The 13004-nt window shown below is 47.8% G+C and overlaps 1 pseudogene; it reads right to left on the reverse strand.

Annotated features, from left to right (window-relative positions):
* Window positions 1-143: 143 nt before the first annotated feature.
* Window positions 144-10012, reverse strand: LOC115579350 (G2/M phase-specific E3 ubiquitin-protein ligase-like; annotated as a pseudogene).
* Window positions 10013-13004: the final 2992 nt, after the last annotated feature.

Below are 13004 nucleotides of genomic sequence, written 5' to 3' on the forward strand. Positions count from 1 at the left end.
ACCAAATTTTATGTAACCAAAAAAATTGCTGTAAGGTCTGTGATACTCAAGGGCTTGTAAAAAACTACAAATACAAATAAGAAATACAAACATTTGCAAAACAGATGTCAGAATTGTGAGCACTAGGCTACCTGAACTTTTTTTTACTCCATTCCAAATCCCTGAGTGTTTCGGATTGCAAAGTCCATGTTACTTTTGAAGTCCTCGTAGGACTGGTGAAGAGGTATTCTGAGACAGTTTACACATGTGTTTGCTATCGGGTATCTCCCTCTCTGGAATTCCAGAAAGGGTTTAGGAGAAAACCCGATGGATGGCATCACATCACACCCTGTTGCAAATGACAGAATGTCTCCCAGCTTTGCCGGTCCTTCGTCCTCTGAAAAATACTATAACAAGATTAAAGGCTGAAACAACAATTAATGGTTCTGATTAAAACTAAAAGTAAAGTCTTTACTAATATAAGATTTTTCTCCTCTTAGTATAATGACCATTACATAGATGTGAAGCAATATTATGCAATGGTTGTCAAAAACAAATTGCTCGCATGCATATACATAATTAACTGGTGTTTTTGATGTGTTAGAAGCAAACTATTGTGTCTACTGATTTCAATGAACAAAGCAATAAAAGACAATTACATTTTTGATATGTGCACTTAGCAATAGGGTGACTGCAAAAGAATTTAAAAGATTTCGTAGGAAAGAAGCTCCAGTTACTCCTGACTGCAGCCAAGTATTTTCACTAAAAATGGCTTAATGTCACAGTGTGGTATGTTAGTAATTTGAAGGAAAGAATCATACAAAATATGTACACTGTACTGATAGCTCACCTTGGACACCTTGTTAGTAATGTAAGCAATTCTTTTTCACTGCCAGTGTAATAGGGTCTGGGTTTCAAGATGGCAAAGTTACTCTTTAGTATGCAGGGTTTCCCCTACATGTAATTGACTGTGGCGCACCGCCAAGGCAAAATAAAAGCCGCCACACCTTCAAAATTCAGGCATAAATAAATCCAGTGTTAGAGAAAGGAAATATTTTACCGTCGTCTTCCACCGCAGTCTTTGACGTTAACTAGCATGTTGGATATTTAGCTTGATAATTAGCTAGAGGATTACAATGGTCACTTAGAGCGGAGTCCTGCATGGGTCACCGCATCCGACCAGTTTTCCGACACAACTTACATTCCGTACCCGAGCCGACCCGGTATAAATTGATACCGACGCCCAAAGGAAAATTGGACGGACGCAATTTTTAAAATTGAAAGTAAGACAGCGTAGAAGGAATGAGTTCTGGGAGGGCGCAAGCACGCATGAATGAGCTCATATGAAATATAAATGCTTATCATTTGTGTCGCTAATAATGACTGATGATAAGTGACGCCTTGAGAATGTAAATCGTAAAACCCGACCCACCTCTCCATGCATCCGCATGTCCTGCATCTGTGTCTGACACAGTACATTATTTTTCACCCGTGCAGGACTCTGACTTAGATAACTCCTCTCTTGAAAAATATTAAATATAGCATTTCTTTACAAGATTAGAGTTCATGATGGCTGTGTGAGAGCATTATAACCAGAGAAAAAAAAAGAAATTCCCTAAGTAGCCTATGACATAAGTATAAATATTACAGTATGATGACCCAAAGTGACACCCCCCCCCCCCCCCGCGCGCGCCACAGTCTCAAAAAATACTGGGGGAAACGCTGGTATGATTTACAAAAGGGAACAACACTCAGTTCTGAATTAAAAGCATACCATACCAATAGTTCCAGTCAAGTTTAAACACTATTCCATATCCATACACTGACTGCAAAGTGAAGGCCACAATCCATACCATTACAGATAATAAAATCACCCCACCAGCATCCTGTAAATAATCCCTCCAGTAGGCAACCACCCTGTTCTCATCCGCCCTGTTATTGCTTCCCATCTCGGACCATCTTATGGCAAACAGGTCATCCATAATTTCAGCAGTCAGGGTCCCAGGGCTGTAGCACAGGACAGGGCGAAAGGCTTCGGGATGATGTTTTATTTTCTGGAGCACTCCAAGTGTTCTCAATCCATCACTGAACCTACACACACAACGTAGATACACAAGAAGGCATACACAGGCAGTCAGAATGAATTTAAGTGCCACAAAAGTTTGTGGAATATTAGGATACTGGTGATATCAGTCATGAGCAGAGTTATATCGAGGTAAGGAACAAATACAGCCCAATATTCAATGAACGTAGTGTATGTGTTGCAATAATAAGATAGGTATACTGTTAATGGTAGTGTATAACAGTCTGCTCTATTTATACTATATTCACATTGTGTCTAAACCATATCACAGGAAACGTACAGATTTGCACTGTGACAAAATATACCTTTCCAAGGGACCACGGACATGCTGAACCGCCTGAAACATCAGGACATCTTCCAACAGTTTGTCCTTGTCAACCACGCTTGTAAGATGTCTCAAGCAGCCAGCAGTGGCTAGGTAGTCAGTGAGTGGCTCTGTAAACTGTTGCAGCTCCTCCAGTGTTTTGGCTTCAGAAATCTGAGGGAGAGAGAGAGAGAGAGAGAGAGAGAGAGAGAGAGGTGTTTGAATAAAGACATAACATGCCTGTAATCCAGGAACCATGCACAATACTACTGATATTAGCAACAAAATAAACTCTCTACAAACCTGTTTTAGTTTACTATAGAGTTCCATGTCTGTAATGTCCTCCAGTACAGGCCTGCTATGCAGTAAAACAGCGTTCTCGAGAGGAAACATGGTGGGGGCCTCCATGCACCAGGCTGACAGCAATTGCTCTGCCAGCTATGAAATATCTGTCCTCCCGCACAGCTAAAAAAAGTTAACAATATACAAGATAAAAACAATTCAGTAGCAGCATGTGGGTAAATATCTGGGGAGGCACAGCAGCAGAGTTTTTCATATTAAGAATACATGGTTGGCACCATGGCTGGTTACATCAGTGATCTAGAAGATCATAATGACATCAGTGAATCACTTTGATTATGATGGGATGTGATGCTGCCTGACATGGTGTTTTAACCTGAAAAACTACACCTCAGAAAACCCTAGCCAAAACTCAAAACCATGAGTGGCCCCTGCACATGCTGCTGTATCAAAAGCACTGTTAAAAGAAATCAAATGAACAAACAAATAAATACGCCCTTAATACATGTATTACGGAAAATGCAGATATACACACCAGAGGAACTGAGAGCCAAGTTGAGGTGTCCCTCTGGTCCTTCAAACATGTCTGACTCTGCCAGTGTTTCCATCAGCAGACGTAGAAACTCTTGGCGAGGGCCACCGAGGTCCACAGCCTCTTCCGTGGTTCCCCTGTCATCGGAAAACTTTACGGACATCTTCTTATTTGGGTCATAGGAGAGCCGTCTAAACCCCCTTACTGCTCCATTGAGGACTGCAGAACGATTGATGTTGAACTTGCACACTTGCAGGTTATCAATTTTGTCACTGAGTTCACTCAATATTTGACTATGGCGATTTGTTCTTTTGGCTGCCTAAAAGTAAAAATGACAGATCAATCAGTAACTGTGCTAAGACTGTGTGCATTTTAATGCAAATCAGACTGGTGCACACACAGCACTGCACACGGAAATGTCATTGCAAAAGCATCTCTTTGTCAGGCTTGGGGGGTTAAAGGGGGGACTATGGAAAGGGGAAGGTGGACCCAAATGCAGTTACAAACGAGAGGCAAGGATATGGGGAACAAAAGGCGAGCTTTATTAACAAAAGCTGAATTTCAAAAAAACCAAGGGAATCAAAAGTCAAAGTAACAAAAGAAAGCAAGGCAAAGTAGCAACAAAAACAGCAAGACAAAGTACAAATCAAAGGCAAAGTTCAAATCAAGAATGCAAATGGCAAAATCCAAAATCCGAAAACACATACCAGAGACGGGGGAACAAGGGACAGACAGGAGCAGGAGCAGGAACATGGACGGGAGCATGGACAAGACAGACGCTGACAAGAACAATGACCAGACAGGGAGTGAAGGGAAACACACAGACTAAGTACACAAACACTGATGACAAGACGAGGAACAGGTGAGGTGGACCAACAGGTGAGATAACGAAGGGGAGGAGCACATGAGAACATGAAGGGACCAGGGCAATGGACAGAGGGAGCCAGAGGGAACATAGGAAAAACACAGGAGAACTTAAAGGACACATGAGGGCATGGGAAAAACAAGACACAAGACAAGATACAGAGACATGGAAATCAAATACAAGAAAACACAAGACAAAACCAGACAAGAACACAACAGACAGATCTACAGTCATGACAGTACCCCCCCCTCAAGGGACAGCTTCAAGATGTCCCTCAAAACATAAGTCCAAGTGAGCCTGGGAGGGTGGAGGGGGTCTGGAGGAGGGCCAAGGTCCAAACAAACAGGAGGATGGAGGCAAGGACTGGAACCCACTGGAGGCCGGGGACATGGACTGGGACCCTCTAGAGGCCGGGGACGTGGACTGGGACCCCCTAGAGGCCGGGGACGTGGACTGGGACCCCCTAGAGGCCGGGGACGTGGACTGGGACCCCCTAGAGGCCGGCGACGAAGGCGTAGGCGTTCTGGAGGCCGGCGACGAAGTCGAAGGCGAAGGCGCTCTGGAGGCCGGCGACGAAGTCGAAGGCGCTCTAGAGGCCGGCGATGAAGACGAAGGCGTAGGCGTTCTGGAGGCCGGCGACGAAGGCGAAGGTGCTCTGGAAGCCGGCGATGAAGACGAAGGCGTTCTGGAGGCCGGCGGCGAAGGCGAAGGCGTGGGCTGGCACCCACTGGAGGCCGGCGGCGAAGGCGAAGGCGTGGGCTGGCACCCACTGGAGGCCAGCGGCGAAGGCGAAGGCGTGGGCTGGCACCCACTGGAGGCCGGCGGCGAAGGCGAAGGCGTGGGCTGGGACCCACTGGAGGCCGGCGGCGAAGACGTGGGCTGGGACCCACTGGAGGCCGGTGGCGAAGACGTGGGCTGGGACCCACTGGAGGCCGGCGGCGAAGACGTGGGCTGGGACCCACTGGAGGCCGGCGGCGGAGGCGAAGGCTGAAGCCCTCTTGAGGCCGGATCGCTGACTGGGAAACCCTCCTGGGCTTTGGCCGGACCACCAACAGAGGTTCGCAGGGAGCTGGTGGCCTGTGAGCCAATAAAGGGTCGCTGGCGGCAGACGACCTCGGCCTGGCCTCCGACCAAGGAGCTGGCACTGGACTTGGCACGGGACTTGGTACTGGCCTCGGCCGGGCCTCCGACCGAGGAGCAGGCGCTGGACTTGGCGTGGGACTCGGCCGGGCCTCCGACCGAGGAGCAGGCGCTGGACTTGGCGTGGGACTTGGCCGGGCCTCCGACCGAGGAGCAGGCGCTGGACTTGGCGTGGGACTCGGCCGGGCCTCCGACCGAGGAGCAGGCGCTGGACTTGGCGTGGGACTCGGCCGGGCCTCCGACCGAGGAGCAGGCGCTGGACTTGGCGTGGGACTCGGCCGGGCCTCCGACCGAGGAGCAGGCGCTGGACTTGGCGTGGGACTCGGCCGGGCCTCCGACCGAGGTGCAGGCGCTGGACTTGGCGTGGGACTCGTCCGGGCCTCTGACCGAGGAGCAGGGACAGGCCTCGGCCGGTCCTCCGACCGAGGTGCAGGAACGGGCCTCGGCCGGGCCTCCGACCGAGGTGCAGGGTCTGAACTTGGCATGGGCCTCGGCCGGGCCTCCGACCGAGGTGCAGGAACGGGCCTCGGCCGGTCCTCCGACCGAGGTGCAGGGTCTGAACTTGGCATGGGCCTCGGCCGGTCCTCCGACCGAGGTGCAGGAACGGGCCTCGGCCGGACCTCCGACCGAGGTGCAGGAACGGGCCTCGGCCGGACCTCCGACCGAGGTGCAGGGACGGGCCTCGGCCGAACCTCCGACCGAGGTGCTGGGACGGGCCTCGGCCGGTCCTCCGACCGAGGTGCTGGGACAGGACTTGACATGGGCCTCGGCCGGTCCTCCGACCGAGGAGCAGGGACGGGACTTGGCATGGGCCTCGGCCGGTCCACCAACCGAGGTGCAGGGACAGGACTTGGCATGGGCCTCGGCCGGTCCTCCGACCGAGGAGCAGGGACGGGACTTGGCATGGGCCTCGGCCGGTCCACCAACCGAGGTGCAGGGACGGGCCTCGGCCGGGCCTCCGACCGAGGTGCCGGGACGGGCCTCGGCCGGGCCTCCGACCGAGGTGCCGGGACGGGCCTCGGCCGGGCCTCCGACTGAGGAGCAGGGACAGGCGCCATCAGGTCCGCCGACTGAAGGCCACAGGCAGGAACAGGCGCCATCAGGTCCGCCGACTGAAGGCCACAGGCAGGAACAGGCGCCATCAGGTCCGCCGACTGAAGGCCACAGGCAGGAACAGGCGCCATCAGGTCCGCCGACTGGAGGCCACTGGCAGGTGTCGACCGGGCCGCCGACTGAAGGCCACTGGCAGGCGTCGACCGGGCCGCCGACTGAAGACCACTGGCAGGCGTCGACCGGGCCGCCGACTGAAGGCCACTGGCAGGCGTCGACCGGGCCGCCGACTGAAGGCCACTGGCAGGCGTCGACCGGGCCGCCGACTGAAGGCCACTGGCAGGTGTCGACCGGGCCGCCGACTGAAGGCCACTGGCAGGTGTCGACCGGGCCGCCGACTGAAGGCCACTGGCAGGTGTCGACCGGGCCGCCGACTGAAGGCCACTGGCAGGTGTCGACCGGGCCGCCGACTGAAGGCCACTGGCAGGTGTCGACCGGGCCGCCGACTGAAGGCCACTGGCAGGTGTCGACCGGGCCGCCGACTGAAGGCCACTGGCAGGTGTCGACCGGGCCGCCGACTGAAGGCCACTGGCAGGTGTCGACCGGGCCGCCGACTGAAGGCCACTGGCAGGTGTCGACCGGGCCGCCGACTGAAGGCCACTGGCAGGTGTCGACCGGGCCGCCGACTGAGGGCCTGACTTCAGGGAGCCAGGACGTGGACGGGCTCGTCGCTTTCTCGGTGGGGCCTTGTAAGCCAGCCGGGTTCCCCAGAAAGGGGACATTTCAGGATTGGCAGACACTGTGGTTGAGACTGAGGCCTGGGCTGGTAGCCGAGCTGCGGCTACGGCATGGGCTGGGGCTGGGGCTGGTAGCTTGGCTGTGACTGTGGCATGGGTTTCAGCTGGTAGCTTGGCTGTGGCTTGAAAAAAAAGGTTGCTAGCAGCAATCTGACGAGCCCTGCTAGCTGGATTAGTCATAAAGTCTTGGTACCATCGAATTATGGCTAAGCCATCAACTGCTGGGTCTATTTTTGGTCTGGTCATTCTGTCAGGCTTGGGGGGTTAAAGGGGGGACTATGGAAAGGGGAAGGTGGACCCAAATGCAGTTACAAACGAGAGGCAAGGATATGGGGAACAAAAGGCGAGCTTTATTAACAAAAGCTGAATTTCAAAAAAACCAAGGGAGTCAAAAGTCAAAGTAACAAAAGAAAGCAAGGCAAAGTAGCAACAAAAACAGCAAGACAAAGTACAAATCAAAGGCAAAGTTCAAATCAAGAATGCAAATGGCAAAATCCAAAATCCGAAAACACATACCAGAGACGGGGGAACAAGGGACAGACAGGAGCAGGAGCAGGAACATGGACGGGAGCATGGACAAGACAGACGCTGACAAGAACAATGACCAGACAGGGAGTGAAGGGAAACACACAGACTAAGTACACAAACACTGATGACAAGACGAGGAACAGGTGAGGTGGACCAACAGGTGAGATAACGAAGGGGAGGAGCACATGAGAACATGAAGGGACCAGGGCAATGGACAGAGGGAGCCAGAGGGAACATAGGAAAAACACAGGAGAACTTAAAGGACACATGAGGGCATGGGAAAAACAAGACACAAGACAAGATACAGAGACATGGAAATCAAATACAAGAAAACACAAGACAAAACCAGACAAGAACACAACAGACAGATCTACAGTCATGACACTCTTTCTAAGTTTTTGTTCACTATTATTCAGGAAACATACTCCCCTTGCTTGCTGAGAACCCTATTGTGCCTTCCATCAATGTTAAAATACATTTTCTTTCAGAGTACTTAATACATGCCACTCTACCCAGTTTAACATGAATTTGTTAATTTGCAGGTCAAAAAATATCTAGACTTGATGATTAAATTTGGGCTTAATCCCGCAAAAAAAAAATGAGGGAAAACAATCCACAATCCAGAATACTAGGAGTGACCTGACAGAGTGGCTAACAGTGATCGACAAGTCGGGACTGCCAGGATAGTTTAAAGGAGAACTTTGGTCGATTTAAACATGCAGCTCCTTGGCTCAAGCTACCCTTGACTTGCCAGTACCGAAGACGCGAACAAATTTGGTCCAACCATTACAGAGCTCTATGAACGGAGAATTAGCATTGAACGCTAACAGCATGGGGTCAGAACTTTGCACTGTGTTTTAAGCGTCTTAACATGCTCCACATCTCACACCAAAAGTTATGCAACATCAGCAGACACCTTACAACACAGCACTGTAGCGTGTATGACTCAAAATGAATAAAAAAGTAGTTAAAATAGTGTGTTTGTGCAAGGAGCTACTTACCTGTTTGTTGACATCCGTGTGTTCCGGTAGCTAGGTGGCGGGGCATGCCCGGACCTTAAGCAGCATCACACTGTATGGGCATTCCATTACGCTGCAAGCCCATTAGCGGCCTAACAGCGAAGTTCACAGTGACACAGGCCATGAAGGCCATGATTTACTTGGACTTTTCTGATTTCAAGGTAGCTATGGTCGGAATTCACATACAGACTGTAAGGAAGTGGCAAGCCACAGGAAGTGGTAAGAGAGTGAAGGTGTGGCTGAGGCTTTGTGGGCACTGTAGCAGTGGGGTGGGCAGGTCTAGGCAGTTTTTTTTTTTATATATATATATTTTTTTGGCTTTATTGATAGGACAGCTGAAGACTCAGACAGGAAACAGGATTAGAGAAGGGGAGTGACACGCAGCAAAGACTTGACTTGATTTATGATAAATCATGTCAAGTCTCAAGTCTTTGAGGTATAAACCAAGTCAAGTCTCAAGTCTTTGACCTCAAGTTTCAAGTCAAGTCTCTGTTTGAGTGACTGAAGTGTGACGGGTCTCAAGTATTTGTGCCCATATGTGGCTGGTTGCACTATAGTGAAATTCTTCGTTTGGCCATCTGTTTGTATATGTCAATGACCTTGTTCTGGTCAATTGGGATGTCTCTTTCAATGGAGAGTAGCATTAGGTCAGAGAGCCTCTTTTCTCCACACCGGTTTCTCAGTACGGTTTTAATGAGATTCAGTTTTGAGAAGGACTGCTCTAGTGAAGCAGTTGTCATTGGTATAGTCGCATACATTTTGAGGAGCATGGTCACACTCGGAAAAACTGATTCCACATCATTTTCTCCAAGGCACTTGAGTGCAGCTGTGATATTGTTGGAGAGGAGTGCATATGATGAGTGGAATACCTTGAGCTCAGTGATAATGTTTTCTTCTTCTACATCATAGAACTGGCACATATTGTTGATAGATGCAGCAGCTTTGTCATCTAGTTTACCCTTCCAGTGACGTGAGACAGTAAGGCAGTGAAGACCTGATAGGATTGACCCAGTAGGCGTGTCATTTTTCTCCTTGAATCTTCGATGTAGCATGGGACAGCTTGTCAAGGAAGGTAAAGAGTCTTGGATTTGGTATTCCTTTGTAACTGATTTAGAGCTATACTTGTACTTTTGAGGTACGTTCCTGTGTCTGGCTTGTCCAGGTATTTCTTTTGGCACCTCAATGCCTGCTGCCTCCATCCTCAATGCCTTCACTCTTTGTATGACCCCTACAGCGATGGTGTATGATGCTGTTAAGTCAAAGTTCTTTCTCTGAAGCTTAACAGATGCAATGGCAGTCTCATTGAAGATGGGTGTGGTAATCTCCATGCATAGGATAAATTCAAAAAAATCTATGCTGCGCAGGAGCATCTGGGCACCCCCTGCTGCAGAGTCTGGTGGATCACTGTCAGCCATGTTCTAAAGAAGCTTCACCACACAGAAAGGACCTTCCCACTAAACAGTAGACGTCTGATGGACGTGCAGATCATGTCTATATTGCGTCCGTCAAACCAAGACCAATTCTGGACCTTTTCACGATGTGCAAACTAGGTCCGCAATTTGGACGCCTAATCATGACCCCACTTGGATGTCAATATGCAGTTGAACATTTGAACGTCAGGCTAGGTCACTTTTTTGGATGTCTAAGACAGGTGCTTGGAATTGACATGATGTAAGTAATTTATTCATTATTATTGTTGTTATTATTATTATTATTATTATTATTATCATAGGAGTAGTATAAGTAGTAGTATGGACATGATTATTTTGTGATTAAACATTATTTTTGAATAAAAGTAATGTTTTTGTTTGTTTACATTTTCCTGTTTTTCTTTTCTAAAACAGTGTAATTTTGTTTAATACAAACAAAAAAATACAGTCAACGCCATTGTGATTGGCTGAGGTATTGCATCATTACAACGTACATCCTAAGAGCCACTCCCATTGGCCCAGGTGAAAGCAAATGGCCGCTCGGCTCTGTGCACTGTTGACCTATACAACAACTTACAGCAGTCTGAAAATCAGCGTCCACTACATTGCAGGTAAGTTCGGTCAGCCCATAGACCCATAAGTTAATTTTATGTTCATTTATGCATTTATAGCGTTTGCCGTTTTAGCTTTGTTGTGTTAATCTACTTCAAACCTGTTGTCGCATTACATCTGCTAACGTTAGCTTTTGAACAAAATCAACTTTGTTTACAACGAAGCCGGCCAAAAATCAATACATAGAGTGAAGCGCTTGAGCTGTGGGCTGTTACCCGACCATCGTCGGCAACAGGAGCCTCCAGTGTTAATAAGCAGGAGGGCCATTGTGGTGAGCTCATCAGTCTTATCCTTTTGTCAGGTGGTGTTTGGTCCTCTTTTGAAAGTGGAGTGGGGTGTCCTGCCCTTTGGAAGCCACGTAAACAAGGTACAGATTGTGACCTCATGCTCCTTTGCACACACCCAGTCAAATAAATTGTAAGACTAAACTGACTTATACTGCATCTGTGTCTACAGATGGCTATGAAAATGAGAGAATGGCGAAAACACCAAAGAGACATGGATGAACTTCTACGTTATGACAGCGAAGATGGACATCAGAGCATTGACATTAATATCGATGTTGTGGCTGGGAGTCAGAGTAGTTGAAGCAGTGTGCCTGGGACCCCACGCAGTTTAACAAGTGACAGCGTTCCTGAGACATCACATGGTTTTGATTTTGACACTGATGTGGACTGTTTGTCCACTGACTCTGAATATGAACCAAATGATGATGAAGCCGAAGTGATCAGCAGCCTCGAAGATGACCTGAGACAGTGGGGGCTACAGACAAAGGGAATGTGTGTTTGAAAATTAACCATTTATGTGTGAAAAAAAGCCAGATTTTTGTTTATTTTCATAAGGTGAATCTGGTAAGCCCTTTTAATTGTTCTGTGTTCAGTTTGATTTTTACCCCAGTGTTCACACTTAATAAATAAATAAATAAATAAAAAAAATAATAAAATAAAATAAAAAAAAAAAATAAAAAAAAAATAAAAAAAAAAATATATATATATATATATATATATATATATACATACATATGTGCATATATGTATATGTGTTTAATTGTTCTTATGTTTGTACATAGTCACTCAGGACTAACCCTATTTTTGTAATACAGACCTAAGAGGTGTAATTTTATTTATTGTATTTTACCACTTTGTTTTTTTCAAACTTAATTGAGGGTTATGCTGCCTGCTGTTAAGAAGTAGTAGCCTAGTAACTAGTATTTCTCAACTGAAATGACATGTCTGCAATAAAGAAGGGGAAAAAAACCCTCGGGATTGGATTGTGATTTATTATTTTTAACAGCATGCCACCTTCTGAAATGGGACTACAGTTATGCATAGAAACTAGAAGCAGAACAGTATAAAAACAATGTCCAAAATGAGTTCTAATTTGATGTTGAAATGACGTCCACAAAGACCATATTTGGACTAGAAATAGCTCCTGTACGGAGGTACTGTGGATGTCATAAATGGACATTAAATATACGTCGAAAAAAAGACGTCGTCTGGAGTAACAGTCTGCACCTTGAGGTGACCAAAATTAGACATGCAAAAATGACTTAGAAAAGACGTCGTTTGGACGTCTCTCTGTGCAGTGGGTTCTTCAGGGATCTCAGAGCATCTTCTCTGCATGCCCACCTCGTGTCAGACAGCCTTTTCAATTCACAGACTCCTGGACCAGGGTACATGTTTTGTTGGAGTGTCACAAATGCAGCATAGCATTTTGGGGTTCTGGCTTGGAAAGTGTACAGACTCTCAACTAGATTGAAAAAACAAACAAAGGGCTGACTTGATTTGGCACTCTCCACCAAGACGAGGTTGAGACAGTGGGCATGGCAGTGAACGCATAAAGCTTTGTCATTGTGGCTTTGAATTCGTGACTGCAGACCACTGTAGCCTCCACTCATGTGTGCGGCTCCCTCGTAGCCTTGGCCCCTGATGTCTTCCACTTTTAATCCATTCTCCTAAAGGACTGTCATCACAACATCCTCCAATTCTTTTGCTGTTGTTCCATTGACATCACACAGTTGTAAAAATCTCTCTTTGATTTCCATTTTATGGACAAATGAACAACAAAGGACATTTGCTGAACATGAGAAACACATGTTGTCTCATCCAAGAGAATGGAGAATGTTTTTGACTCATCCATCTCTTTGAGAATTTCTCCTCTGACATAGGTAGCAAGGGCACTGATTATGTCACTCTGTGTCCTGTTGGACAACAGTGATACATGTGCTGTTTTCTGTTTTGAATGTTTTTTAGTTTTTTTATTTGATCAAGCTGCATTTCGATGGCGGAGTCATATTTTGAAAGAAGCTGTACAAGCTGAAGGAACTTTCCTTTGTTCAAAGAAGTATTACTTTCATTGTGACCCT

The sequence above is a fragment of the Sparus aurata genome, chromosome 3, assembly GCF_900880675.1.
Source record: "Sparus aurata chromosome 3, fSpaAur1.1, whole genome shotgun sequence".
In the NCBI taxonomy this organism is placed as follows: domain Eukaryota; kingdom Metazoa; phylum Chordata; class Actinopteri; order Spariformes; family Sparidae; genus Sparus; species Sparus aurata.